The following is a 27960-nucleotide window of genomic DNA, read 5'->3' on the forward strand; positions in this document are numbered from 1 at the left end:
GCAATTAACATCGTTAACATGTTATATCTATTTTAAAATAGTTTCAGGAAAGATCAGTTTAGTTTAATTAAATTCAATGAAGACAGATTGTGTGCCTGCTCTGTTAAGCATTGTAATAAGTGCTGGGATGCCTCAGAAGTCAAGGCAAGTTCAAGGCCAATACTGTTCATGTCCTCATAAAGCTTTCAGTCCAATATGCAAGACAGCATGTAAGATGGGATTTCTAAAGATTTTTAAAGATATTTAAGTTAGCAATTCAAGTGAGATGAACTATAAAGTTAAAAATAAAAAGATTTGGAAATTTATTAAATCAATGACTATTACATACTTTGCCTTGGTCTGGAAAATCTTGGGTTAGATCATCATGTTTGAAGCTTTAGGAAGAAAAAGGAGGTTGGAGAACCATCTTATCTGGTAAAGACTTTTGAGGATAAAAAAAAAAGTTTTTCCTGTGTGCAACAGAGTATTCACTGTGTTTATTGTGTTTAGTTTTCATTGCTGTTTTGGTTTTACAGCATGCCAATACACATCATACTTCTAAGGTGCAGTCTGTGCTATTACTTTAAAGAGTGACTAGAATTAAATCCCCATCAGACTCTCATACCATGCTTTTAATACTTCAGAAACTACAAACGTCTGGTTTTCTTCTCCTTACTCAAGTCAATTTAAGAAAATGAACAGTGTTTGCTAGGTTTGAGTGAATCAGGCTCACATTTTTATTTCTCTCTTTGGTATAAAATGGTATTTCATAATATAATGGAATAAGATAATGAAAAAGTAGGAACATTGACAGTAGAGTATATGGATTACATTTGCTGCATCTTTGACATGGAGCTCTTAACATGAAAAGCAAAATGTAGGAAAGTAATACCATAAAGTGTGTTCAGTGGTTGAAAGGAGAAAATGGAGAAAGGTGTGGAGTAGAAAAATAAGTATGTGTTTAATAGTAGTTTGCTTTGGATTGGAAGTGCATGCATTTTTTACTTCACAAATGGGGAGGTAGAGAACAAGATAAATGACAAGAAACTATTTCAGCAAACATGTATTGAGCAATTACAAAGAGGACCAGGGATGCCAAAGAGCAGGAACCGAGGCAGAGGCAGGAAGCAGACTCTCTTCTCCATGTATTCCTGGAGGGGATGAAAGAAGCAACCAGCAGTGTTGTTAGTCATTTTTTACAGCCTACTCTCCTAACCTATAGCCTGGTTGGAGAACACACTGAAAAAAATATTTATTCATTTTGGAGTGTTTTTAAAATAAAATAATTTAAACTCTTTCTCTTTTAGGTAATGTGAGTCTCATGTCTGTAGTTAAGTGAATTGACCTGAGTATAAAGAGAGGTCAGGAGATGAGACAGAAATTACTGGATTAGATTCTGTACCAGAAAGATTCACATGGGATTTACAAGTATTTTCTACTAATGCTCACAACAAGTCTATGAAAACCTTTTTATTTTCTTTATTTTCTAAGATCATGAATTCAAAATACTGTGAAATTAATTAACTTACCCAAAGTGATACAAATACTAAAGGAAAAATTATACTTTCAATCCACAAAGTGCAGAACTATAATTTGAACTTGGGTCAGTATGACATGAAAAGCCAACTATTTAAGTTTGATCTAATTCCAGAAATAAAATCCTATACATTTACAGAGAGCAAGCACAAAGAAAATAAGATAAATGCTAACATAAATAATAGACTATTGCATTATAGAATTTTGGAGAAGAGCAGTGTGTGTGTGTGTGCGTGTGTGCATGCATGTGGTGTGTGTGTGTGCGTGTGTTAATTAGGTATTATTCTTGGTACTCACTTCATTAGCTATAATCATATATTAGTCACAAGGAATTAGCAACTCAAAACCATTTAGAACTCATGCCTGCTGCAACAAACCACATATCCAGTAGAGGGCGCGTCCATCTCACAATTGAGTGCCCTTCCACAAGACCCGGTGAAATCCTGTTTTTGAAGGGAGCCCTGAGAGGTTCAGGATCACAAATTATTTTCAAGTATAGCATTTGGCAGAAGAATTCCTCATATATGAAAGCATTTTACGGCCTAGATACAAAGAGGAATGTACAAAATTAGTTTCTTGCTGCCTAAATTAAAGTTATTGAAATCCTGTGGAATGTTAGATGTTACCTCTGATTTGTCTTTTTTTTTTTTCCCCCAAAGGCCAGAAAAGACCAGTATTGTCCTGACTATTACTGGGTACTTTATTCCCCTAGATAGTGCTGTGGCATCTCCTGGCCTCATTAATACAGTGATGAATGGTCCATACCAGCCTTCATTGGGTCTCCTCCTGCCCTTTTCTCAACTTATCAGATTGCTGAAGGAAAGGGTAGACTAGATCAGGAAACAAGAAAGAGAGAAATAATAAGTAGGTACTGTGTAGGTGGATATCTATGTGGTTGCATTCCATTCTGTGAAAAAAAAATGGTAATAAAGAAATATCTCAAGTTCAAGTGGAGAAATCAAACCTTAGCTTATTGTTTTTAAAGATGCATTTTCTCTAAAAATTCTCCAATAGAGAAAAGGGTTATCTGGGTTAGATCTCAAATTTATTCTCTATACCTCAGTTTCCTTATTTGTAGGATGGAAACAAAAACCATCATCCCACAGCTTTGCCATGAAAATAAAGTGAGCAGCATCTATCAAGATGATTATGAAAAAAAAATTGAGTATGAAGTAGAGGATGGTTAAAAACATATGATGAAGTAGACAGGGCAAAGGATTTGTCATCAGCAGTTCTGGTTTCTGCTGCAGCATGTTCCAGAAACCTCACTTCTGGCAGGATGTAGAAGATGCAAAGCTTTCAAACCCAAGAAAAGCTTCTGACCTGCTTGCTGATCTTGGATAAGCCATGTAAACTTTGGAATTTCTGTTTCTGTTTTTGAAATGTGAGCATGGGTTGTTTTGGTTTTTAAGTTGACAAGAACAAATGTGATGATCTATGTGGAAATGTGCTGCAGTCAGACAGGAAGGCTGCTTATCACCTCTTCCATTCTCTTAGTGCCACAGCAGCCTTTTGACCTGCCTGCTAGGACCTCCTTTGATTTAAAACTTTTAATTTCAACCAAGCCTTCATTATGCAACCTATTATCATAGGAGCTCTCTAAAATTTAGTCTTTGTCCCAGTCACTATAAGTTTAACATTCTCCATGGATTTGCTGTACACAGTGTCCCTATGTACAAGCTGGGAACACAATCTCCTGTCAGATGCAGCTAACCCAGTTCTGAATCACTGTATATCCTGGAGAAGGATGCAAAAGCCACCATTATTCCTGGCTCACCTCAAACTCATTCTGGCTTCTTCCCAAGTCATACCCCTATTTTATCTCTAATAAATGCTCCAGAACCTTTACAATGAAGACCACCGCAGTATTTTCATCTCAGTGACTGAAAAAGCACCAATTTTTACTGGCATGGCTTCCCACTTCATTGGAACAATAGAAGCCATCTGGTGTGACTACCTCTTCTTTTTAAAATCTCCTCTTTTATTGCCAAAAAAAAGTAATTCTTCTGTTTTCCTCCTACAACTTGACATTTCTCTCTGTCATCTTTGTCCCATGGACATTCCTAAAGTTTAATCCTAAGAGCCCTTAGTTTCCTAGCTGCACTCCAAGTTTTTAGCAAATGCTTCCATTCTTAGAGAGTTAAGAATCACTTTGCCTAGTGGACTTAAAGTCAGTAATACAGCTTTGTTCTATCTCATGAGTTGCACTTTTTTTTTTAATGTCCAACTTCTCTCTGAATTTTTCTGGATTGTTCTATATTCGTTAGAATATAGTATATAGAAAGCAAGAAAAGTATTATCTCATTCTTAGAGAATTTATTATTTTTCCAGTGCTGCTGTAATAAACTTAGTAGCTTAAGACAACACAAACATATTTTCTCACAATTCCATAAGTAAGAAATTCTGCACAGCACAATTGACTCTCAATTAAGACTCAGGTTGAAAGTCTTACAAGAGTATAATCAATGTATCTGAGGAACAATGATTCTCATTCAGGGCCTCAACATCACTGTTTCTGAAAAAGTTCATTTTCATTTCACACTATTCATGTTTCCCTCTCCACCTTCAAGTCAGCAATGCTGAGGGAAGCCTTCTTGCATCCAATCTCCCTGATTTCTCATTTGCTTTTAAACATGCCTTTGATTACATTGGCCCACCCAGATAATCCTAGATAATCTCCCTATTTTAAGGTCAATTTATTAGTAATGTTAATTACATTTTCAAAGTCCCTTTTGCCATGTAAAGTAATACAGACACTATCCTGGAGATTAGAGTATGGAATCTTAATGAGGGCCATGTTTTCCTACCAAAACATCACAGCAGACACATTCTCTTCTCCACATACAAGATTAGAGCTGAAAAGAGTATTAGGAACCACCCTGTCCAATCTCTTTGTTTCCAAGGCAAGGAAAATTAAGATCCAGTTAGACTTGCTAAGGTTGTGTACTGTCCATTAACACCACTGGTCCTTTTCTACTCATTCCCAAGTGCAGTACTTCCATGCATTCCCATTAATTTCATCTCTTAAAATCCCTGCCATTTTTCCTCTTGTTGAAATTATATTCAATCATGAGTCTTACATTAATTTTACCAACTATCTGTCTCAGCTTTTAGGTTATTTTTTTTAACTCCTAATAAAAATGCTAACACAAGATTAAAAAAAAAAAAATAGGTGTTGCCAGGCATGGAGGCACATGCCTTTAATCCCAGTTGCTTAGGAGGTGGAGGTAGGAGGATCACAAGTTCAAAGCCAGCCTCAGCAACTTAGTAAGGCTCTACACAATTTAGTAAAATGCTGTCTCAAAATGAATAATGACATGGTGTAGGGATGTGGCTCAGTAGTTAATTGTTTAAAATATTTCAAAAAAAAATGGAGATCCAAATTAAGCCACTAAAGAAATTATAATCCAACATGAGACCAGTTGTATGTATATATAGTTACACACAGAGACAGACTCACACAGGAGATGTAAACAAGAGGGTTTATTTGTTGCAGAATGAGTTAGACTCTAAGTTTCCTTGGACAGAAGTTTTGAAGTGTTATGCTCGAATTCGCGACCCCCTGAAGACCACCAGAGGCCAAGATCAATGTAAGCAGCAAAGAGGTGTTTATTGCAAGCTAGCTCGGTCCTCTGCGCATGCACACAGCAATAGGTGATGCTAAGAGGCCCCAAGCCCAGGGTTTGCAGCAGTTTTATACATTCTTTGGAGAAGGCAGGGACCCCCACATATATCATAGCATTTCCTAGCAAATCATCACACACCGAGGGAAAATCAAATAACAACTCTAAAACATGATTAGCACATTCACTTGTGGGAACAAGTTGGGTAAGGGTGATTGGTTACTACAAGAGGGGGATTCATTTGAACTGATTGGTTTAAATCTTGAGGATGTACTTGCCAAACTGCAGGGCTTCTAGTTTAGATACTGGTCACCACACCTAGGTGGGGGCCACCTGGAATTTCAGATATGTGGTTATCTTGGCCTATCTTAGGTGATCACCATCTGCGGCTTTTCCACAGAGCTTTTCTGTAGTATTTTCCTGACAACTGTTTCCACAGAGCTTTTCTGTAGTATTTTCCTGACTTTAGGACTACAGTAGGTCAGAGGTTAAGTTTCAGAGCAAAATGAGGTCCCAAGCCGAATGAGATTGCTTAGGTCTTTCAGAAGTAAGATGAAAATTATTGGCAGAAAATAAAGAAGGAGTTGTTATGAAGAGGGAAGGTACATATGTTTGAGTTGGTAAGTCAAGAACATCAAGCAAGTTGGAGTTCATTTTCTGAAATGAAAGGACTCTTTTGAGGAGTAGGCAGAAGGGAGGTAGGGTAGCTAAGAAGGAATCATTTGCTGGTTTTAAATCCGAGTCCACAAGAAGGAACATAGATTGTTTTTTGGAAAAGTAGGTTAAACAGATTTATACAGTATATTCTGGTCATCTGTCTGTTATCTGATGTAGGATGGAGAGAAACCCCAGAGAGAACAAACCAGAAAGGTGTTGTAGAAATCTAGATATGAATTGTGAAATGTGGGAAAGCTCTGGTAATCAGTGGGGGGGAGGGGAAATGAGCAGATAAGGGAAACCTGAGAAGACCTGAAAGGATTTGCTAAGGATTTGCTGATTGAAGGAAGTGCACATAAAAGCATATTTAAGAACTTCAGCTCTTTTGATCTAGAGTATCTGGAGGATGATGTGATATGCCAGCATCCAAGATGGGAGAGTTTGAAAGATGGCTGTTTTCCTCTTATATATCTGGGAATTCATTCAAGGCTGCCATATGCAAACTTCACAGACATTAACAAGTGTAAGCCTTTGCATAGTTAGCTTGTCTTCTTTTTTGTCCTTTTAATTTCCCACATTAAGACCATTACTAATTTTTTTTTTTTTTTAATTTGGACACTATCAGGCTGAGATGGCTCTAGCACCTTGGATTCTTCAGTAAGCAAACTGAATGCCAACATGAACTATAAAACAACACTCAAGTCGGGCCCCATGGTGCATGCCTGTAATCCCAGTGGCTCAGGAGGCAGAGGCAGGAGGATTGTAAGTTTAAAGCCAGCCTCAGCAATTTAGCAAGGTGCTAAGCAACTCATTGAGATCCTGTCTGTAAATAAAATAAAAAATAGGGCTAGGGATGTGGCTCAGTGGTCAAGTGCCCCTGAGTTCAATCCCTGGTACATATCCCACCCCACTCCCTGACCCCTCCCTCCCCCCCCCCAAAAAAAAAAAAACACTCAAAACTTAACCTATCAGAAACTTCCCAATGACCTTGGCTAACTAGACACTATATCAGTCAGAAAGCACCCACTAACCTCCACTAGGGTCTTTTTGCTTTAACCATTCAGATATATTTTCTTTGGCTTGCTTTCACAAACACCTTATGAAATATAAGCCCCTGTCCCTTCCACCTTCTCCCACAGTAGCTCCAGTCTGGTAGTTGTTAATCAATTCATGAGTCACTGAATACTCTAATACACTCTTTCAAATTTCAATGTGTCTTAAGTTTATCTTTTAAGAAGATCAACTGTTCAAAACTAAAGGATTAAAATGAATATTTGGGCTTTGAGGTAGATAAGTTGCTTATTAAATACACAATATTAAAAAAAATTTTAAATACAATTTTTTAAAGGCAGAGATAAGCCATCTTGCATTTATTACTAAATTTTATTTGCAGAAATTCCTGTTAAATTTCTTTCTAATTAATGCTGTGCAGCTCTGCCATTCCTATTCCAAGCAATGCCTGTGACTTCCTCATTAATATCACCTTTGCTGGGCTGGGGATGTGGCTCAAAAGGTGGCACGCTCCCCTGGCATGCGTGCGGCCCGGGTTTGATCCTCAGCACCACATACAAATAAAGATGTTGTGTCCGCCGAGAACTAAAAAAATTAAAAATTCTCTCTGTCTCTCTCTCTCTCTTTCTTAAAAAAAAAAAAATATATATATATATATATATATATATATATCTCACCTTTATATATATATATATATATCACCTTTGCTGTATTTCCATAGGATGGGTCAGTGAATTGTGATAAATTGATTTTGTTTATTTTTAGTCACCTGTCGCAAAAGTACAAATGGTTGGAGAAAAAAATTCCAGCAAGGTAGACTAAGAGTTAGAAAATATTTATTTTTATTTCTATCTATCTATTGCAGCACACTAGATTCCTAATCCCTAGTTTTGGTCTCTTCTATTCCATTAAATTAATTTTCCTAAAATTCCACTTTGATAATAGGACTTTCATTAAAATGTCATGCAAACAGCTGTAGTTACTCCTCATTGCTTAAAGTACATAACTCCAATCCTTAATGTGACTAGTTTTCTGAGATGTCATCCCCCCCCCCCCCAGTGCTTTCTTAACATTCCATTTCTTCTTTGAGACAAGTATCCTGGCTTTGTAACTCCTGCTGTCAGGGGAAGTCTATGGTAGGGAGGCAATCAGAAGTCACCCTAAATTATGACTTTCCCTTTTGTTTTCTTAAAGTCAGACAGTTAAGAGAAACATCAAAAAATAAAAATAAAAAGGTGTGAATAACATGTAGTAATTCTAATTGATGTTGAAATACCTGTTTATTTAGGTGTATAATGAAGTAAGTACACTCTCTTGTGATCAAAATCACTATTTTCCAAGCTCAATACTCATCTCCAGGTTTGCACTCCTACAAGCTACGGCTCTGTATATCCAGCTGCCCCTAGAGAACAACTTTCCCTTCTCCTCCTCCTTGGTAGACATCTTTAGCCAAATTTAAAAAGTTCTTTTTACTCCTTTCTAACTTATTATTATTATTTTTTGTAATGGAAAGTTTAGTGTCACCATGATGCTGTTGCTATGTTCATTGAGCTAGTAACATATTCGTTGTACTTTTACCTGTGAATGGAGCAAAGTAAATGTACAGGGTTTTCTAATAATAATTACCTTTTGAGACCCAGTAAAATCAGCTACATTCTGATGTATTATCTTTTTTCACATACTTCTGAATTTTTGTATTAGTTTTTAATTTTATTTTTTTGGATTTTTGTGTCATGGTCAAGCCTGATTTATAGTTTCCTTTCTAATACAATCCTTGCTTGGCTTTTAATTTATTGGTGTCCTAGCCTCACAACATCAGGCAAGTTTCCTGTTTCTTCACTAGAAAAAATCTTTTAAAAAAGTTATACTGACCTCTTTCTTGAAAGCTTGATAGAACCTTCTGTTAAACTACCTAAGCTAAATCTTTTCTTTACAGGAAGATTTTTAACCATTCATTCTATTTTTAATGATGGATTGCTAAAGTTTTCTACTTCTCCTTGAATCAATTTTGATATGTTGTATGTGTATACATACAACATATGTATTTTTTTTAATTTTCAAATTTATTGTCATAAACTTTGGTCATATACTTTTACTTTTATAATTTGAATTCCTATATGTATGTTGACTCTATTATTATCTATCAGTTTTGACTGAGTTTTGTTGTTTTTTTAGACTTTTCACAGTAATATATTTCCCTTTATTGTTATTTCCTTATCATTATTTTCTATTTTATTAATTTATTCTATCATGTTTCTTAATCTTTTTCTTAATGATTGACTACTTAATATAGAAATTAGAATTGGGTGGGGTAAAAAGTCTTTAAATTCTTAAAGTGCTGCATAATGAAATATTAAACTTATTCTTTTTGATTTTAAGTGACCAAAAAAAAAAAAAGCCTATTTACTTGATGAAATTTAGATGCTAGATTTGGGCCATGAAATGAATAACTCACTAAGGTATGTGGTGGTAAAAAAAATCCATCCTGACAGGAATTGTTCAGAGACTGATCCACCATGAGAGCATGTTGTGTAAAATCTCATCCATGATTTAAAGAGTTCAGTGTGTTAAATATAAGGTCCATTCTTGAATTTGGAGTTCTATGATTTTAAGCTCAATGATCACGGAAAAGAAATTCTGTATTTCCATTTGCTTTATTTTCAATTGCAATATAGAGCTTCCTAAATTAGTTTTATGAATACAGAAAATGAATGTAGAAATAAATAAGTAAATCAGTCAGAACAGCAGCAAATATGCTATTAATGGTCTCTTGGCTTTTCCATTTGGTCTATAATTAATGCAGCTATATACTTTAAAAGGTTGTGCGTGTGTGTGTGTGTGTGTGTGTGTGTTTTAAAGACAAATGGGAGGAGATTATCTGTCAAAATCCAAGCCCTAGAAGTGATTTCTTATTCAGAGTGAGTAAACTCCTCCAATGCCTCAATTCAGTGACACCCTGGAATGTTTTATGGATCAGGTTTCATCACCTGTTAGCAGTAGGACTGAGAGTCTGAGCTACTTTTGATGGATGGCCCTTCAGAGTCTGTCTTTAAAATAGTACCCTTGGCTCACCCCTCCTTGACAATTCTCTTTGTGCAGTATTCTGATCATGTTCTTTCTGCTGGTTCCTGAGTCAGTGTAGGACATCTGCTATCTTCAGTAAACTTTGTTTTCATGTTTTTTAAAAATTTTACTAGTAGTTCTTTTTAGTTATATATAACATTAGGATTCATTTTGATATAATTATAAAAGCATAGACTATAATTTGCTTTAATCCATTCCCCAGTACTTGCCCTTTCCTTCCTCTCCTCCCTCCCCCTCTACTCTACTGATCTTTCTGCTCTTTCCTTAAACTTTTGCCTGCCTTCCCACTTGGAATATAAATTGTACCAGCAAGGCCTGTAATTCTGCCTGGTTTTTAGTCTGTGCACTTCTATCAAGCAATTTTATCATGTGCAGTTCAATAATGGCCATCGTTGGCCCATCTCTGGATTACTGCAGTAGCCTTCTAAATTGTGACCCTGCTTCTAGTTTTGCTTATCTGACCTCCAGTCCAATTCCTGTCTGCATCCACATGATCTTTCAACAACAAAAACGCTTATGATGCAACTTTCCTCTTTAGCCTGCTGCAGTTGTTGCATATCACCTAATGAGTCCCAAGTTCTTAGCACAGCCACGAAAGAGGCTGTGTCATCTGTGACTTGTCCACTATCCTTGACCTCTTGTCAGTACAACTGGCTGTAAGACCTTTAGTTTTTGATAGCAACCATTGTCTCTGTTTTTGTCTAAGGATCTGTGCCAGCTGTTCCTTTGCCCAGAGCCCACACTGGTAATGCCAAGGGAAGTTGGTTTGTGAAAAGGAGAAATGATAGAAACAAGGATGGCAAGGGTTAACTTAAGCCAACAAAGCATATAAAAGATGACTGCTATTTTTGGTTAATGGACTTAAATCTTCACTGCAGGCCCCCATCCTGCAAAATGGGCCAACCAGAGTTCCATCGGCATCTCAGTCATTCAGCTAACTCATGTGTCTACTGTCACTATATGACATAACACATGCTCTGTATTTCTACTGGTGTACCCTTTCTGAGTTTCTAATGTGGCTATGACATCCTCCTGTTTCAGGTCCTTCAATAGCTATCTGTGGTCAATAGGATAAAATAAATTGGTGCCTTCCAGTTTTTCTCTCCATATCTGTCTTTCTGTTATTCCTGGACTTAACTACAAACTATTTCCTAGCCTCTCTTCAAGCTAGATCTGGCCTCTCTCTAAGCTCAAGGCAGCAAGATGATAAATGGAAATCATGTGTGCAAGTCAAGATGATCTCCAAGTACAGACAGTGCTTTCTGATCTGGCTTGGCTTACCTCTCTGTTCTTGTATCTTGGAGTTTCAGAAACCACATACTCCAGCAATAGCAAGTAGCTTGTACTGTGTTGTACTATTTTTACACGTCAACTTTTAGTCCTACTCACCTAGTGTGAAAGACCTTTGGTGCCTTTTTTCATCTTCAAATTTATTCATTATTTACTTATATTTGCAGTACTGGGGGCAGAATACAGCACTTGCCTCATGCTGGGCAAACACTCTACCACTGAACTACATCTCCACCCACTGCCTCTTCAACTTTTAGAGCTTCATTTCCTTTAAGAATCCTTCTTTGTCTTCATTTATTGCTTTTGTTCTAATATGGATTAGATGTCACCCCATGCACTTCCAAAATACCAGGTGTATAAAAAATCTCACATATATCTCTAACATTTCAATTAAGCTAAATGTTTCCCAAAGAAAATGACTGCATTGTATCCTTATATCTTTAAGGCCTAGCTAGTTGTTTGGCACTTACTCCATGATCAACTGGACTCCTTGTACTATTGACCCTGGAGGTACAAGAGTTTAGGTGGTAGGAGGGACTAAAGCATCATGGTTGGTTAAATGCACATGGCAAGAAGCTGGGAGGAGGTGACACCAAGAGGCATCAGTTATACCCTTAACTTGGCAATCTAGAATAATCATATTGCAGTGTAAATGGAAAGAACCTCTGATATGTATTTCCATTTCTCTCTGCATCTGACCTCCCAGCTTCACTTTGTCATGAATAATTCTTGTTTCTCTTTTGCCCTTGGTTTATATTCTCTTACTGCATTCTCCCTTTCTCAGAGCATGCTTTACCCCATTTACAAACTTGGAAGCACAAGACATGCCTTCTTATCACCATTTCACCAAATGTCCAAATTGGACCAGAGAAAACAAAATCATTTCAATTTTTTGATTTGCCTCAAGTATGGAGGAGTGGTGGGATTGGTTAGGTGCAATGTGGTTGGGGACTTGGAAGAAGAAACGTTTTGGGGAAAATATTTCTTTTAAGGTGCAATATCAAACATCATCTGTCATAATTGTTAAATGATGACTGTCATTTGCTTTTATATCAGAAAGGTAATGAACTGGATGACTAAGTGATTCAGATTATTATTTATTCCATGGTCTTCCTGCTCACTGAATTAACAGTCACATCCAAAGATTTTTCTTTGTGTTCTCTACCAGAGACAACTAATTCTTAGATTTTCATCTCTTCAAATATGGCTGGTGATCTGGTGATTGTTATTATATCTTCAGCAGTTCAGTTTGGAGATGGGAAGCATATCAATTTTATCCTCACACAGTACAGACTGAGAATGCATACATCTAACTTCCTATATGCAAATGTCAGCAAGAACACTATTCATTGATGCAACACCTGTTTATGGAGCAATCTCTACATTTGTGCCATGATTTATGACTTAGGTTATTATTTATTTCTTCTTTGTGTGTGTGTGTGTGTGTGGGGGGGGGTATACTGGGGAATAAACTCAGGGGCACTCCATCACTGAGCCATATCCCCAGCCTTATTTTGTATTTTCTTTAGAGACAGGGTCTCAGTGAGTTGCTTAGCCCCTCAATTTTGTGAGGCTGGCTTTGAACTCTCAATCACACTGCCTCGGCCTCCTGAGCTGCTAGGATTTCAGGTATGCACCACTGCTCCCAAGTCTTCTCTTCAGCATTTAGGTCTTTTTTACAATCTTGTCTGGGAATCTGCAGTCCTCCTCAGAATCCCTGCTAAATCTCTAGACCCCTCTTTCCTTTCCTCAGGGTTTGGTATGTGAGTTGCTGCCTGCAGCTCTAATTTCCTGGGAAGATATTGCCCTAGCCAGGCTTCAGAGCACACTCCTGCCCTAGTGAGAAGGCAGAGGCCTGCTGTCCCATTGAGGTATGAGTTAACCCTTAAGGATGAGGGTTTGCCTTTCAAAGACAGAAGTCCTAATAGGGCCTCCAGTACCTACCAGGCTCTAAGCCTCTTTCCTGCATATCTGGGGATAAAATTCCCTCTGTTCTTATATTCTATTGCCTTTCCTTTTGTGTGCATGTGCAGTGATTGCTGGAGTGCTGGGAATTCATGCTAATAAGGAATTCTCAAGAGCAATTTTTCTATTTTTCTTTTTTCCTTTTCTCTCTTTTCCCCTCCCTCTCCCTCTCCCCCAACCCCCCTCTCTCTTCCTCTCTGAGTGTTAGCTTTGAAAAGAATAATTTATCAAATCATTTTTATTCAACTTTGGAGGAAGAAGAAAGAGGAATAGGGAGAGAGAAACCCTTTTGCGGTTTTAATTGCTTTGCAGTTCCTGCGTGAGGCTCTTGCTGGGCTTATCAAAGAGCACACAGCTGAGTCCCCGCGTTCACTGCTCAGCATTGCCTCTTCAGAGCAGCCGGGCTCCACTGATGGACCAGATAGCGCCTCAGCTATCTGATGGCTTCAGTGCTTAGGAGGTTAATTCAAGTGATGAATTGGAAAATTTGGAAAGGTGGAAGGAAGTGGGTAGGGGTCATTTCCTAGGATTTTTAGAATCAGTGAGATTTTTTTTAAATGAGCTCTTATTGTTCCTTTTACTCTTTCCAGGACCTGATAAATTTGTATATGAAAGGGGGAAAATAGTTTCTTCCTTGATGCAAATGTGATAATATGAATTAGACTATCTTGCTTGATATACCATTATCCTTTTCTGATATCCAAGAATATTGGCACAACCTCTTTGAGGAAACCAAAATCCATTGGCATATAAATTTGCAGAAGAGAAGGCAGAGGTGCAATTAATTATTTTCAGTTAAGGCATGGTGTAGATTGTTGTAAGCTGATGGGATGAAATGGTCACAGTCTTTAAGAGGGCAAGGTAGAAGAACATATAGTTAAGTTCATCGTGAGAGAAGCAGGTAAATGCTCAGACAGACTGAAATCCAGTGGTGTGTAAAATGGTTTAGGAGCAGCTTGTGGAATGACCATCCACAGAAGGACTTAACAAGCAGCATTTTAAAAACTGATCTTTATAGTTGGAAAGGGTTGTCACAATTAGCTTGTATTTTTTTTTTGTTGTTGTTGTTGTTGTTTGTTTTCAGGATCTTGTGTTATCTTAAGGAAGTTCAATTTTTTTTGTGTGTTTGGGGGCAGGGGGTACATGTGCTTGAGCAAACACAGAAAAGGCATATGTTTGCTCATGCACAGCCCTCTCCCTGTACTTCATATTGCTCTTAGCTCCTTCCACAGTGGTAAAGAGCATCAACTTGGAAGCTGAGCAGCCTAGGATCACATCCCAATTCTACCATTTCACAGCTGTGTACACTTAGGCTTTTACATAACCTCTCTGTGCTTCAGAGTTTTAATCTCCAAAGTCAGTGTAAATATATTTAATGGATTGCAGTGTTGCCATGTGAATCAGATGCATCAATACTGACATGTGAACTGGCACCTGGGACACAGCAAGTCCTTGGTGAGTCAAGGTGTGTCCATGCTATTTCAATCCATTGTCATGATACAAAGAAGAATAGTTCTTCCCTGGTCCAACTTAAGTACTGTCCAATTATTATGACCCCTTAATTTTCTACTTTCTTATATAGAATGGCTGATGCTAATTTGCCATTCTTAGTGGTGGAAGATCATAATTACTATTATCTCTCCTTGGTGGATATACATACTTAAGTGAGGCCATATATAGTAAGACAGGCAAGGAGCTATAGGATATAACAGAAAGTACATGGGTTTTAGGGTCCAGCAGATCTGGCTGGCTTCAATCTCAGTTTGCTGTCTGTGAGCAGTTTACTTTACCTTTGTGGGTCAGTTTCCTTCACTTAGAAAAATTATGTTGAGGATAAATAATAAGGTGGTGAGATTAGAAATGCAGTTGTAAGCATAGCTGCTTCCCTAATACAAAGAATCAGACAGACGATGGCTGCTTATTGCTGCCAAATCTGGTATTATAGGTAGCCAATGGGGAAAGGGTTTTGTGTGAAAGATTTTAAACATAATATGCTTAAAGTATCTTTTGAATAAGATAATTTATAGGTGCTACTTCTGTCAGCCCACTTAATATATATTTCACATTTAAAAAATTAAGAACACTTTAACTACAATTTTGATTTAATTGTTTAATTGGAGGCAGAATGTGGGCCTATTGCTTGTCACTTATAACTGATAAAGAACCTGTGTTTTCTGGTTAATTCAATTTAAAATAAATCCCATCACTTTAAATATATTAGGAGAGGGAGGGAGCCTTTCTCCCTTGAAAGCAACAATGGAACAATCTATTATTAAATGTAGAAAATGATGCTAATGCAACCTGATGGCTGAGATTTCACAAAACAAAATTCAGAAAATTCAGAGTTCTGTTTCCCACAGCAACCATAACTCTTCTCCCCTTGAGCATGTGTAACATTTCATATTACCAAATATGCACTTAACTTTAGATTATTATATATTCACAATGGGGCTGAATTATAGTCACTGTAGGCACCAGAAATCTGAAATTCCTTACATTTGTGTACTTGAGAATTTAAATTTCAGCAGTGCTTTACTTTTCTTCTTATTTTATATTAGTTACTCAGAATAATCTTTGGAAATATTAAAAATGTTGTCCCTACCTTTGGCCTCAAGGTCCTGTATGCCGTGCTAGTAGGTATCTCTGAGAGCTACAGTAGTGAATTCCAACTGTGCATACCTTGGGAACATGTATGTGCAAGACCCAATTCTGTGCTCTTCAAGATTCATGCTCAATGCCCAGGTCCTTTGGTTTGTAGCTTCCTACTTGACCCTAGAAACCATCAAGCAAGACTGAGCAACAGTTATTGTCTGAAAGTGGTGTTTGTTTGAAAATTCACCCTGAAATTTGCTATCATGAATATTCACAGCCTATGCCCCATCTTAATGCATGTATTTAATTAAACTAGGTGTATAGAACTAGCCCTTTGTTACTAAATTACTGAAGAAAAAACTTTTCAATCATTCTAACTAGTCCATAAAGTTAAAAGATGCTTTAATAAATAGGTAGTATTAGTCATTATAAATACCAGTTTTAAAAGATATTATTCCTGATCAGTTCTTTGGGACTAAACAGAAATATACAGAGATGCTTGGCCTTGGTCTGCAGTCATTGAGGAACCCAGAGGGAAAGAAAGTTACAAAAATAGTCAGGCATTTAGAATCAAAAAATCTTATGGATCATTGGATTAGAAGTTATGATTCATGAAATTTGTCCAAAGCATATAATCAGACAAGGGCACCAAGATATATATGCAGAAACAAGCATCATAGCATAGACTATAATGTAAGAGAGATAAAAATGTGGAGGAAAGAGAGAAACAGAAACAAAATATTGTCATTAAGCACTGGTAGACAAATATTGACAAAACACCATGCTAGGCAGCATTAAGTAATTATTTTACATACACATACACACACAAACACACACATACATGTGTGTGTAAAGAGTTTCAAAATACATTGTTAAATAAAAACACAAATTTCAAAGCCTGAGTACATAACATAATTTGGGAATAGGTATACGTATATGTTTATAATTATATATAAGGCTTTCATTTGTATAGAACGTGAAAAAATCCTGGAAAGATATTTGTAAAATGTTAACAATAATTCTCTCTTGAAGATGGAATTTCAGAATATATATATATATATATATATATATATATATATATATATACACACACACATACACACACATATATAAGATTTAAAACATTTAATTAAATATTTTATATATTTTAATACAATTATAATTTAAGACAATTGTGCTGTGACATGCATGTTGTTATATTTTATTTTTAGTTTTAAACATGTATTAGCACAACCTATGTTGGTATGCACATGTATGCACACATTTATCAATAAGCAACTTCATCTTTTCTCTTTATGTTGGAAAATTAGCCGCAATTTTCTTGTCTATAAAAATGTGAACCTCAGCATTTAGGTTGGAAAGAGAATTTAGAAATTATCTGGTCCAATGTTTTTATTTTGCTGACGCTATTAGATTTTTTTTTTCCAGAATGCAGTTCATTTTATATTACACATATAGAGCACAAGTTTTCAAGTCACTGATTGCACACAGAATATTTTCACACCATTCCTGTCTTCATACATGTACTTAGGGTAGTGATGTCTAACTCATTCCACCATCATTACTACCCCTTTCCTCCCTCCATTCCCCTCCCTCCCCTTTGCCCTATCTAAAGTTCCTCCATTCCTCCCATGCCCCCCCCACCATCATCATTATGAGTCAGCATCCTCATATCAAAAAAACATTAGGTCTTTGGGGTTTTTGGATTGGCTTACTTCACTAGCATTATATTCTCCAACTGCATCCATTTACCTGCAAATGCCATGATTTTATTCTCTTTTAATCCTGAGTAATGTCCCATTGTGTATACATACAAAAGTTTCCCTATCCATTCATCTACTGAAGAGCATCTGGGTTGATTTCACAATTTAGCTATTGTGAATTGTGCTGATATAATAAATATTGATATGGCTGTGTCCCTGTAGTATGCTGTTTTTAAGTGCTTTGGCTATAAACCAAGGAGTGGGATAGCTGGTCAAATGGTGGTTCCATTCAAAGTTTTCCAAGGAATTTCTATACTGCTTTCCAGATTGACTGTCCCACCAATTTGCAGTCCCACCAGCAATGTATGAGTGTGCCTTTTTCCCCACATTCTCAGGAACACTAATTGTTGTTTGTATTCTTGATAGCTGCCATTCTGACTGGAGTGAAATGAAATCTTACAGTAGTTATGATTTGCATTTCTCTAATTGTTAGAGATGTTGAATTTTTTTGTATGTTTGTTGATTGACTATATATCCTCTTCTGAGAAGTGTCTGTTCAATTCCTTTGCCCATTTATTGATTGGGTTATTTGATTTTTTGATGTTAAGGTTTTTGAGTGCTTTATATATCCTAGAGATTAGTGCTCTATCTAATGTGCTTGCAGTAAAGATTTGCTCCCATTCTGTAGGCTCTCTATTCACCTCACTGTTTGTTTCTTTTGGTGAGAAGAAGCTTTTTAATTTAATACTTCACATTTATTGATTCTTGATATTAATTCTTATGCTATAGGAGTCTTATTAAGGAAGTTGGGGCCTAATCCAACATGTCAGAGATTTGGGCCTACTTTTCTTCCATTAGGCACAAGGTCTCTGGTCTGTCTAATGCCTAGGTCCTTGATCTACTTTGAGTGGAGTTTTGTGCATGGTGAGAGATAGAGATTTAGTTTCATGTCGTGACATGTAGATTTCCAGTTTTCCCAGCACCATTTGTTGAAGAGGCTATCTTTTCTCCAATGTACGTTTTTGGTACCTTTGTCTAATATAAGATAACTGTAGTTATGTGGGTTAGTCTCTGTGTCCTCTATTCTGTGCCACTGGTCTACAGGTCTATTTTGGTACCAATGCCATGCTGTTTTTATTACTATTGCTCTATGATATAGATTAAGGTCTGAAATAGTATTGCCAGCGTCACTCTTCTTGCTAAGAATTGCTTTGTCTATTTTGAGTCTCTATTTTTTCAGATGAATTTCATGACTGCATTTTTCCATTTCTATGAGGAATGTCATTGGGATTTTGGTTGGGATTGCATGAATCTGTATAGTACTTTTGGTAGTACGATCATTTGACAATATTAATTCTGCCTATCCAAGAACAAGGTAGATTTTTCCATCTTCTAAGGTCTTTAATTTCTTTCTTTAGCATGCTGTAGTTTTCATTGTAGAGATCTTTCACCTCCTTTGTTACGTTTATTCCCCAAGTATTTTACTTTTTTTTTTTTTTTGAGGCTATGGTATATGGGGTGGTTTTCTAGTTTCTCTTTCAGTGGATTTGTCACTGATGTACAGAAATACCTTTGATTTATGGGTGTTGATTTTATATCCATCTACTTTGCTGAATTCATTTATTAGTTATAGGAGATTTCTGGTGGAATGTTTTGGGTCTTCTAGGTATAGAATCATATTGTCTGCAAATAGTGATAATTTGAGTTCTTCTTTTCCTATTTGTATCCCTTTAATTTCTTTCATCTGTGACTGCTCTGGCTAGAGTTTCAAGGACTATGTTAAATATAAGTGGTGAAAGAGGGCATTCCAGTCTTGTTCCAGTTTTTAGAGAGAATGCTTTCAATTTGTCTCCATTTACAATGATGTTGGCCTGGGGTTTAGCATAGATAGCCTTTCCAATGTTGAGGTATATTTCTGATATCTCTAGTTTTTCTAGTGTTTTGAATATGAAGCAATGCTGTATTTTATCAAATGCTTTCTCTTTACCTGTTGAGATGATCATATGATTTTATCTTTGAATTTATTTATGTGATGAATTATATTTATTGATTTCCGTGTGTTGAACCAACCTTGCATCCCTGGGAGAAACCCCACTTGATCATGGTGCACTATCTTTTTGATATGATTTTGTATTCAATTTGCCAGAATTTTATTGAAAATTTTTGCATCTATATTTATTAGAGATGTTTGTATGAAGTTTTCTTTCTTTGATGTGTCTTTGTCTGGTTTTGGAATTAAGGTGATATTGAGTTTGGAAGTATTCCCTCTTTTTCTATTTAGATAATTTTTTATTGTGCTTTACTTGCACTTTTTTTTAATAATAATAGTATTTATTTTTCTTTATAATATCGAGGATTGAACCCAGGGTGCTTAACAACTAAGTCATACCTCCAGCTCTTTTTTAAAATATTTCATTTTGAGACAGGATCTTGCTAAGTTGCTTAGGGACTCACTAAATTGTTGAGGCTGTCTTTGAACTCCATATTTCCTGTCTCAGCTTCCTGAGTCGCTGGGATTAGGTGTGTGCCACAGTGCCCAGCTAATACTTATAACTTCCAGTATCATTAAAATATTTCATCACTTTAAAATAAATATGTTTATATATGCATAGTCATAAAGGCTTCATTTGGTGCCATTCATTGTACTAGTGCCTATACATAGTAATCATAGACTCTGACATGGTCAAAACTCATATAATGCCACACTTGAAACTTTGTTTGTGTCCAAATCATAACAGATGGCCACAAGTACAAAAGATAACCCTACCTAAAGTGATTTAGTAGGAATCCTTGGATGAGATATTTAAGGCCCAAATTTTCAAACTAAGTTATACTTTTAGAGGCTGAGCAGATAAAGACTTGAAGAGTCTGGGTATGTATCACAGCTTGAATGAAAGGAGTATTGGGTGATGGGTGCTGATATCAAAGCAAATACAAGTGAATGGGTAGAGATGAGCAATAGAGAGCATTTTAGAGGAACAGGGTTATAGTGGGAGCAAAGTATAGATTTTAAGGACATGTTTTTGGATTGATTAGCAGGAAGAGTGGCTGTCAAAAGCCTAGCCTTAGAATATAGTTCAGTCAGAATTTATTGAATGCTTATTTACCAAAAAGCCAGCCAAGCACTGAAGAAGAGATTTAGCAATCAAAAGGGAGAGCAAAGATGACATCCTGATGAAATGAAGAGATAGTGTGTAATAAATGAGCATTGAGCCCACGCCTGGAACACCAAGAGGCAAAACTGAGGCACCTTGGCAGAAAGTCTTCCATTGAAATTTTATACTGTCCTCTTCTTTCCTGATGCCATAACCCTAATCTGAGCTGTTATTTATCTGCTTAACTCATTCATGCAAAATCTTTGTCTATCTGCTATTTGTCAGACACTGTGGCAAATAATTACATCCTGGTGACAAATAATTTATAACCCTGTGCTTAAAATATTACAGTCTGGCAGGGGAGTTGGAGCAGTGTCCAGGTTTTCAAGCACTAAAAGTGCAATGAGAGGGGGAGATACAATGGGAACAACTAATTCAGACTGGTAGATTGAGATAATTAGACATTTTTTTTTGGCTATCATTTTTATAGATTTTTCCATGGGCTTCTTAATTGTTAGACCTGCCTTCTCTCCCTCTAAAATATCATAATGTCGTCATTAGATTCAAACATTCTACAAACATAATTTAAATCTGTCACTTTTTTGTGCATCAATGTATAATGACTCTATATGCTCTTTTCTACACATTCTAAATGTGGTCCTTCCACATTCTCACTAGTCCATATTTCTGCCCAAACTCTTAGTTCCTTATTCATTTAATTGTTTGTATTCCCCCCTCTGAGGACTCTTCAAGTAGCAGAGATGAGTTGGATATGCTCCCTGTCCTCGAGGAGTTCATGGTCTGATAGTTCAGGGTAGGAATATACAACAATGAGTACAATGAATTGATAGTGCTCTGATGGCATTTGTGCAGGAAACAGCAAAAGTTAAAAGGCTGTGAAGTCTACCCTGTCAATGGAGAAGATAATTACTAGTAGACGTTGGACTTCGGCTGTTTTAAAACTAGGTTACAGCTTGCAAGTTAAAGAACAGTTTTTCTTTTCTTTTGGGGTGAGGAGGGTGGTACCAGGAACTGAACTCAGGGATACTCAAACACTGAGCCACATCCCCAGTCCTATTTTGAATTTTATTTAGAGAAAAGGCTTTACTGAGTTGCTTAGTGCCTTACCATTGCTGATGCTGGCTTTGAATTCACGATCCTCCTGTCTCAGCCTCCCAAGCTCATTATAGACATGTGCCACCATGCCCAGCTTTTTGTTATTGTTGTTGTTGTTGTTAAAGGATGACTGTAAGTAAGAAGATTAATAAATAAAGTGACCCATGAATTGGAAAAGAAGTTGACATTGAGATTGAGCTCAAAATAAATGGAAAAATTAGGCTGTGGAGTTGTACAAAGGCTATATTATGATAGGGTCTATTTATTATCCTTATTAGTTTATAGTCTTGACCTCTACTTAGTAGCTCCAGGAGAGAGTGACATGGCCAAATTTCAATTTGGGACAGTGTGTCATATAGACAAGAAGAACAATTCAAAGGCTATTACATTCATCTGAATAAGTATGAATCAATAAAGCACTGAGATAAGTTACAGAAAGGAAAACACTGATGCTAGAGAAGATAAAGGTCAGGCAGGAAGAATTTGTGACTTAACTCCAAGATTTTTCATTTGATGTCTGGATGTATCCCTGATTATTGCCACAGAGATCAGGAGAGTATATGAGGTAGAGCAAGGTGATGAGTTAAGGATCTACTTCATCTGTGAGTCAGAGATGTCTTGGGAGTGATTCAAGCTCAGTTGACTATATGGATTTTAATCCTAAAAAAGGGTTCTAGGCCACTGAGACAAATTTGGAAATCATATAAAAATGATAATTGAAATTATGGGGATGAATCAATCTATTTATTCAATGCATAGTTAATGGAAGCTAATTGTACATCATACAGTCTCTAGATACTAAAGATTTAGAAGTGAGCAAAATATTCTTGGTGTGTATGCCTAACTAAAACAATATGACTAAAGTCCCAGAAGAGCATTATTTTAAATATGTCCAGATATGTCCGGTCATAACCTGACAAGCTGATTTTCTTAATGTAGGAGAAATTTATCCTCTTTCTTGCTGTAAAGCATTCATTCATTATTCATTTATTTTTTGGAATATGAAGTGATGTTCTCTTTTGTCTTTTTTTGTTTGTTCTCTTTAGATAAATATGATGGTAGAATGTATTTTGACATATTATACATATATACCTGTAGTATAACATATTCTAATTAGGGCTTCATTATTCATTATTTATTCCCCTTAATTGCATTCTTCTATTACTAATACCTAGATATTTTTATTATTTCATTTGAGGCCATAATACTCTCAAAGTACTTGATGTAATCAATGCATGGACTATGAGTATGTGTGGGTTTTGAATGTCTCATTTATTTCCACATGTTGAAGGGATTAGTTGCTTGTTTTTTTCCTTCTAACCTCCAAGGAGAGTTCCAGGAAATCCCAAATTGCTCCATGTTCACTGTGCTACCTGAAGCCCAACACTCTTCTACCCACTTCTGTTCTTTATAGAACTGCCATTATTATGGAACTGCAGAGATCTCAAAATTTCTGTTTAGCCTCAGATGTGACTCCTTCACTTTATATATCTTTCTGTTAACTGAATTATTTGTGTTTGAATAGCAATTATTTTTCTTCATCATTTTAAAGCAAAGCAAACTCTCAAATACTCATCTGAAAGTTTCCTTGCATTTAATATGAATTTCTTTTTGTTGTGTCCTGCTTTTTTTCTCAAAGACACACACACACACACACACACACACACAATACCTCTGTTTTGCTTCCCACTTAGTTGAAATGGACAATTGGACACAATTGCATAGCAGTCAGCTTCATAGGCATGACTAAATGTATTCATTGTATTTGTAGGGTATAGGAAAAAGATTTTTTTTAAAAAAACTTTTATTTTTTGCTTTTAACTTTCCCCTGCACTCTGCATTATTATCTACATGGGGGGCATATATATATTTTCCAGTGAACATTGGGCATGGTATCTTGCTACCACACTATATTAGATGTGCACTCCTGGAGTCCACAGAATGAGTCTGTTGTGGGCCATGACTTGAGTTATACTGCATATAGTTTTTGAGCTACATTATTAGCCACAACAATGCTCCCCTTCAATGGTGTGGAAAAATCGAGTGTTAACTGTATTTGCTTTTGAATATTGTTACCATAAATCTCTCCACATTCTCAGATTTCTAAGTGTTATAGAGTGTATCATCTGCCAAGGTAATTTTGGCTTTCCCCTTTATTAAAGACTCCTTGAGTTTAGCCATGAGGGAACCAATGATAGCCAGTACCCTGCAAGCTTAGGATAAACTACACCATAAGTGCAGAGCAAATATCTCACAAAGATACAGTAATTACACAACAAATACCTCTTTGCTAAGCAATGAATTATAGAGACCAATATCCTGTAATTACAAACCATTTATATATCTGTTTAAATTACTGTGGATGCCACTTAGTGTAATCACTTTGATGATTAATCAAACATCATGTGTGGTATGGAATGCTTCAGAGTTCACAGGTGTGCATGTTTTTCAAATGCTTGCCCTAAAATATCAAACTGCAAAGTTGTAGCATTTTATATTCCCCATATTATACAAAAAAAAAAAAAAAAAAACTTCTGTAATCTCTCATTTTTTCTTAAGTACCATGGCTTTATGCTTTCTTTGGAGACTCCATCCTGGTTTTAAGGGTTAAAAATCCATGTTTTAATAGCTGTGATTTTCAGAGCCTTGACATTTGTACACTTCAGGGGGTTAAAATAGAAATAAACTCATCTTGCCAAGGATTTGTTTGGAGTGAAGCTTTAATGGCACAGTCAACTTCTGTCTTCCTGAGCAAGACCTTTAACAGCTTAGTCACAGAGCATTCAAGGAATTGGGCCAAGTGCCTACCAAGGTGATCCTTGAGCAGGGTACAGTTCTGCCCTAAGGCTGTGAATGACAAAGATTAGTCCAGGACTACTGGTCTGAGCCCTGCATTTTTGGCTGCCAAAGACTTTAGTTTAATCTTCCTGGCAACAGTAAATAAGGGTCAAATCGGATTATTCTAAACCAATCTGAGAATAATTTGAGAACAATAGCTGGCTAGGGAGAGAAAGTCATGCAACTGAATTACAGTAAATTATACAGTCTTGCCTTGGAAGAAATAATTTGATCAAAAGACCTGCAAGTAACAATTATTACTGATTGCAGCCAGCACCCCTCAGCAGCTCATAGGGAAACTACCACAGCAATAAGCTACCTGATCCCCACTGTTGGCACATGATCCACATATGTGGATCTGCAGATGTCCATATTGTATAAAAACATTTGCCCTCAGGCAGGTATAATTCTGGTTTGACTGATAGGAACCCTAGATTTTCACAGTAACCCTATGTGGCACCTGTCACTACTCCATTCCATAGATGAAGACACTGAGCATAGTCATTTAAATAACTGGCTCATGGTCACTAAGTGGCAGGGCTGTTTCTCCACCAAGGATGCATAACTTCTATGTTTATAATTCTAAACTCTATATTATAGAAGCCTCTCCTTAGAGTTGAAAATTAGGCCTGGTTGAATTTATACTGTTGGTTTTAATCATATTTTGCATCTCAACTGCATTTATCACAGAAGTCAGTTTCTTTCTGCCAAAGTTTTTGTAGGACTCTCATTTGTGCAACTGAACAAGAATGTCTCGGAGCTCCCACATTTGTTCCATGTGACTCAAACCCAACTGACACTATCATGTGCTATAACAGAGCAGATCATAGGAATAATAACTGGCAATTCAATATCTAGGCTATCAGGTTGCTTACTGGCAATATGGATTTCTACATTTACTTCTGTCAATTTTCTACGTCTCCTTTTGTCTTCTTAACCTTTGTTGTTGTTGTTGTTTTTAATCTTAAAGAAAATAATGTAAAAAGCATTGACTGGAAGGTATATTAGGAACTAAAGAGTTGAATTTCAGATAAACAAAAAGTGAAAAAGAAAGTAAATTTGATACAGAAGTGTTACATAAATCCTAGAATGTAATATATATATATATATATATATATATATATATATATATATATATATATATATGGCTAATGGAGAAAATGAAGGTAAACCATGGGAATGGAGACACTGGAAAGAAAAGTAAAAAAAAAAAAAAAAAGCTTTCATTGACACTAGGAAAAGTAAAGTGTTCTTCCAAATAATTTTGCCCTTGTGAGTCTGCTTTTGGCAAGTACATTAAAAAAAGCACATCGGATTTTTGGAACATAAATATGTTTACTGGGTCACAGTGGACTGGCTTTATCCAAGGCAGGGGGTGGTAAGTACAGAGATATGCTCTAGGGGAAAAAGCAGAGAGAGAAGCAATTTTTTAAAAAGAATCTAGTTATTACAAAAAAGAGAATTAGGAAGCCTGGAAAATTTGAAAAATAAAATAATATTTTATTATTTTTGAGATAGTAACAGAGTAAGAAATTAACTGCCCAATTAGGTAGATGGTAAACATTTTAAAGGGCAGATAAGATTCTCAAGGAACTTGTTGCAGACCAGGCAGGGCTTAAAAAAGACTTGGTAAGTTGCTTAAAACATTTTCTGAAACATGCTTGACATCATTTTAATGTTTGAGGTTCACAGATAAAGCAGCTCAACTCATTTACTCATTCACTTGAACAAATGTCTTTGGAATTCATTCTACATAAGATGGTAGAGTTTGTCCTCACCCTCCAAAGATCAGAGCTATGAGGACAAGAGACATGTTCCTATCTAGCAGCATAAAACTGCTGTTAGAATTCGAGAGAGAGAGAGGGAGGGAGGGAGAGGAAGATAATGCAGAGAGGGAGAAAGGTTGGTTGGGAAAAGCATAACAACAGAGATAACATTAGGCTGGGCCTAAATGGAGATAATTCTACAGGGAGAAGGGAAAAGTTTCATGCAACCTGTTGAAGACCAGGTGTGCTCCTGTGGATCTGAGGGCAGTCTCTACGATTCTTTTCATGAGCATGCAGTCACACAAGATTTTTTTTATGATAGATAGCAAGCTGTTTATAGCCCCCTCAGGACCCCCCCCCCCTAAAAAAAAAAGATGTTAAATGTTTTAAACAGCTTTAAAGGGTTCCAAGCACAGTGGGGGTAGAGCCATAGTAAACAGACAAATTATGATACATACAGGTGTGACAATAAGAGTGGTTAGAACATTGTGCAAATACAGTCTATCTAGAGGTGACATTTAGACAAGACTTAAGTTTTGAGAGGAAGTTTGGCAGGTGAAGGAAAACATTTCCCAATGAGTGAATAGCATGAGGAAAGAGCTAGAATTGTTTCCAATTGTTGGTTTTCATTTCATGGGTTGAACCCCTACCTTGAAGTCTCTGAGTGGAAATTATTCCATTGTTCCTGTATTGTATAGAATATTTTTGCTCCAAATTATGAAGTGATACCCCATCTAATATGTCTGTGATCAGAATTTTTTACTTAGCATAATTGTATTGCATTGCATCTCTCATTAAACCATGGTTTTATGTCTTTTAAGACAAAAGTTGTGAGATTAACATAGGGCATCCTATATCATATGTCCCATTCATTTGAGCTTTGTTTCTGCTTCTTTTCTTAGAGCTGTCAACCTGCCTGTCTGTGTTGGGAGTGGGAGGGAAGAAAGTGTAAAGATATTTGGCAACATATATTTTCACACTAAATAGCATTTTATTTTAGACAATTTCAAATATATGCAAAAGTAGAAAAGTATACTAAACAGTATATATTCATCAAAAAACTCAGCAATTATCAATTCATGACTAATTTTGTTCATTGGTATTCCCATACCATCTCTCCTCTAATCAGCTTGGCATTGAATGGCATTGAATGTCACTGAGTCACTTCATCTGAAATTATTTCAGTCCATATCTCTAAAAGTTGGGATATTTAAAAACCTATCTATAATATCATTGGCACTGAAAATTAGCAATAATTCATTAATAACAAATATTCAGTCATTACTCATATTTCCCTCACTGACAGATTGCTAGATAGGTATACATATAGATATAAGGTTTTATGACTCAAATTTTAAATTGCAATTGGTTCATAATATCTTTAAATCAATAACAGAGATCAGTAAACTATAGCCCATGAACAACAACAACAACAACAAAACAAACTTATCACATCCTGCTTATGTCAAAATTTCACTGAAGCATACCCATGCTCATTTGTTTACATTTCACCAATGGCTGCTTTTATGCTATAGCAGTAGCAATGCTTAATTAAGATGAAGATTGTTTCAAAAAATGATGAAAATATTTACTATCTTTTTCTGTACAGAGAAAGTTTGCTGATTCCTGATCTGTAAGTTCTACCTGCATGCACTCCCCCACACTAATTTCCATCTCATTTGAAAACCAAAATAATTCAGAATAT

This window comes from Marmota monax, unplaced genomic scaffold (genome assembly GCF_021218885.2).
Source record: "Marmota monax isolate L192 unplaced genomic scaffold, Marmota_monax_Labrador192_F-V1.1 WCK01_AAM20220418_F8-fsc00119, whole genome shotgun sequence".
Lineage (NCBI taxonomy): Eukaryota > Metazoa > Chordata > Mammalia > Rodentia > Sciuridae > Marmota > Marmota monax.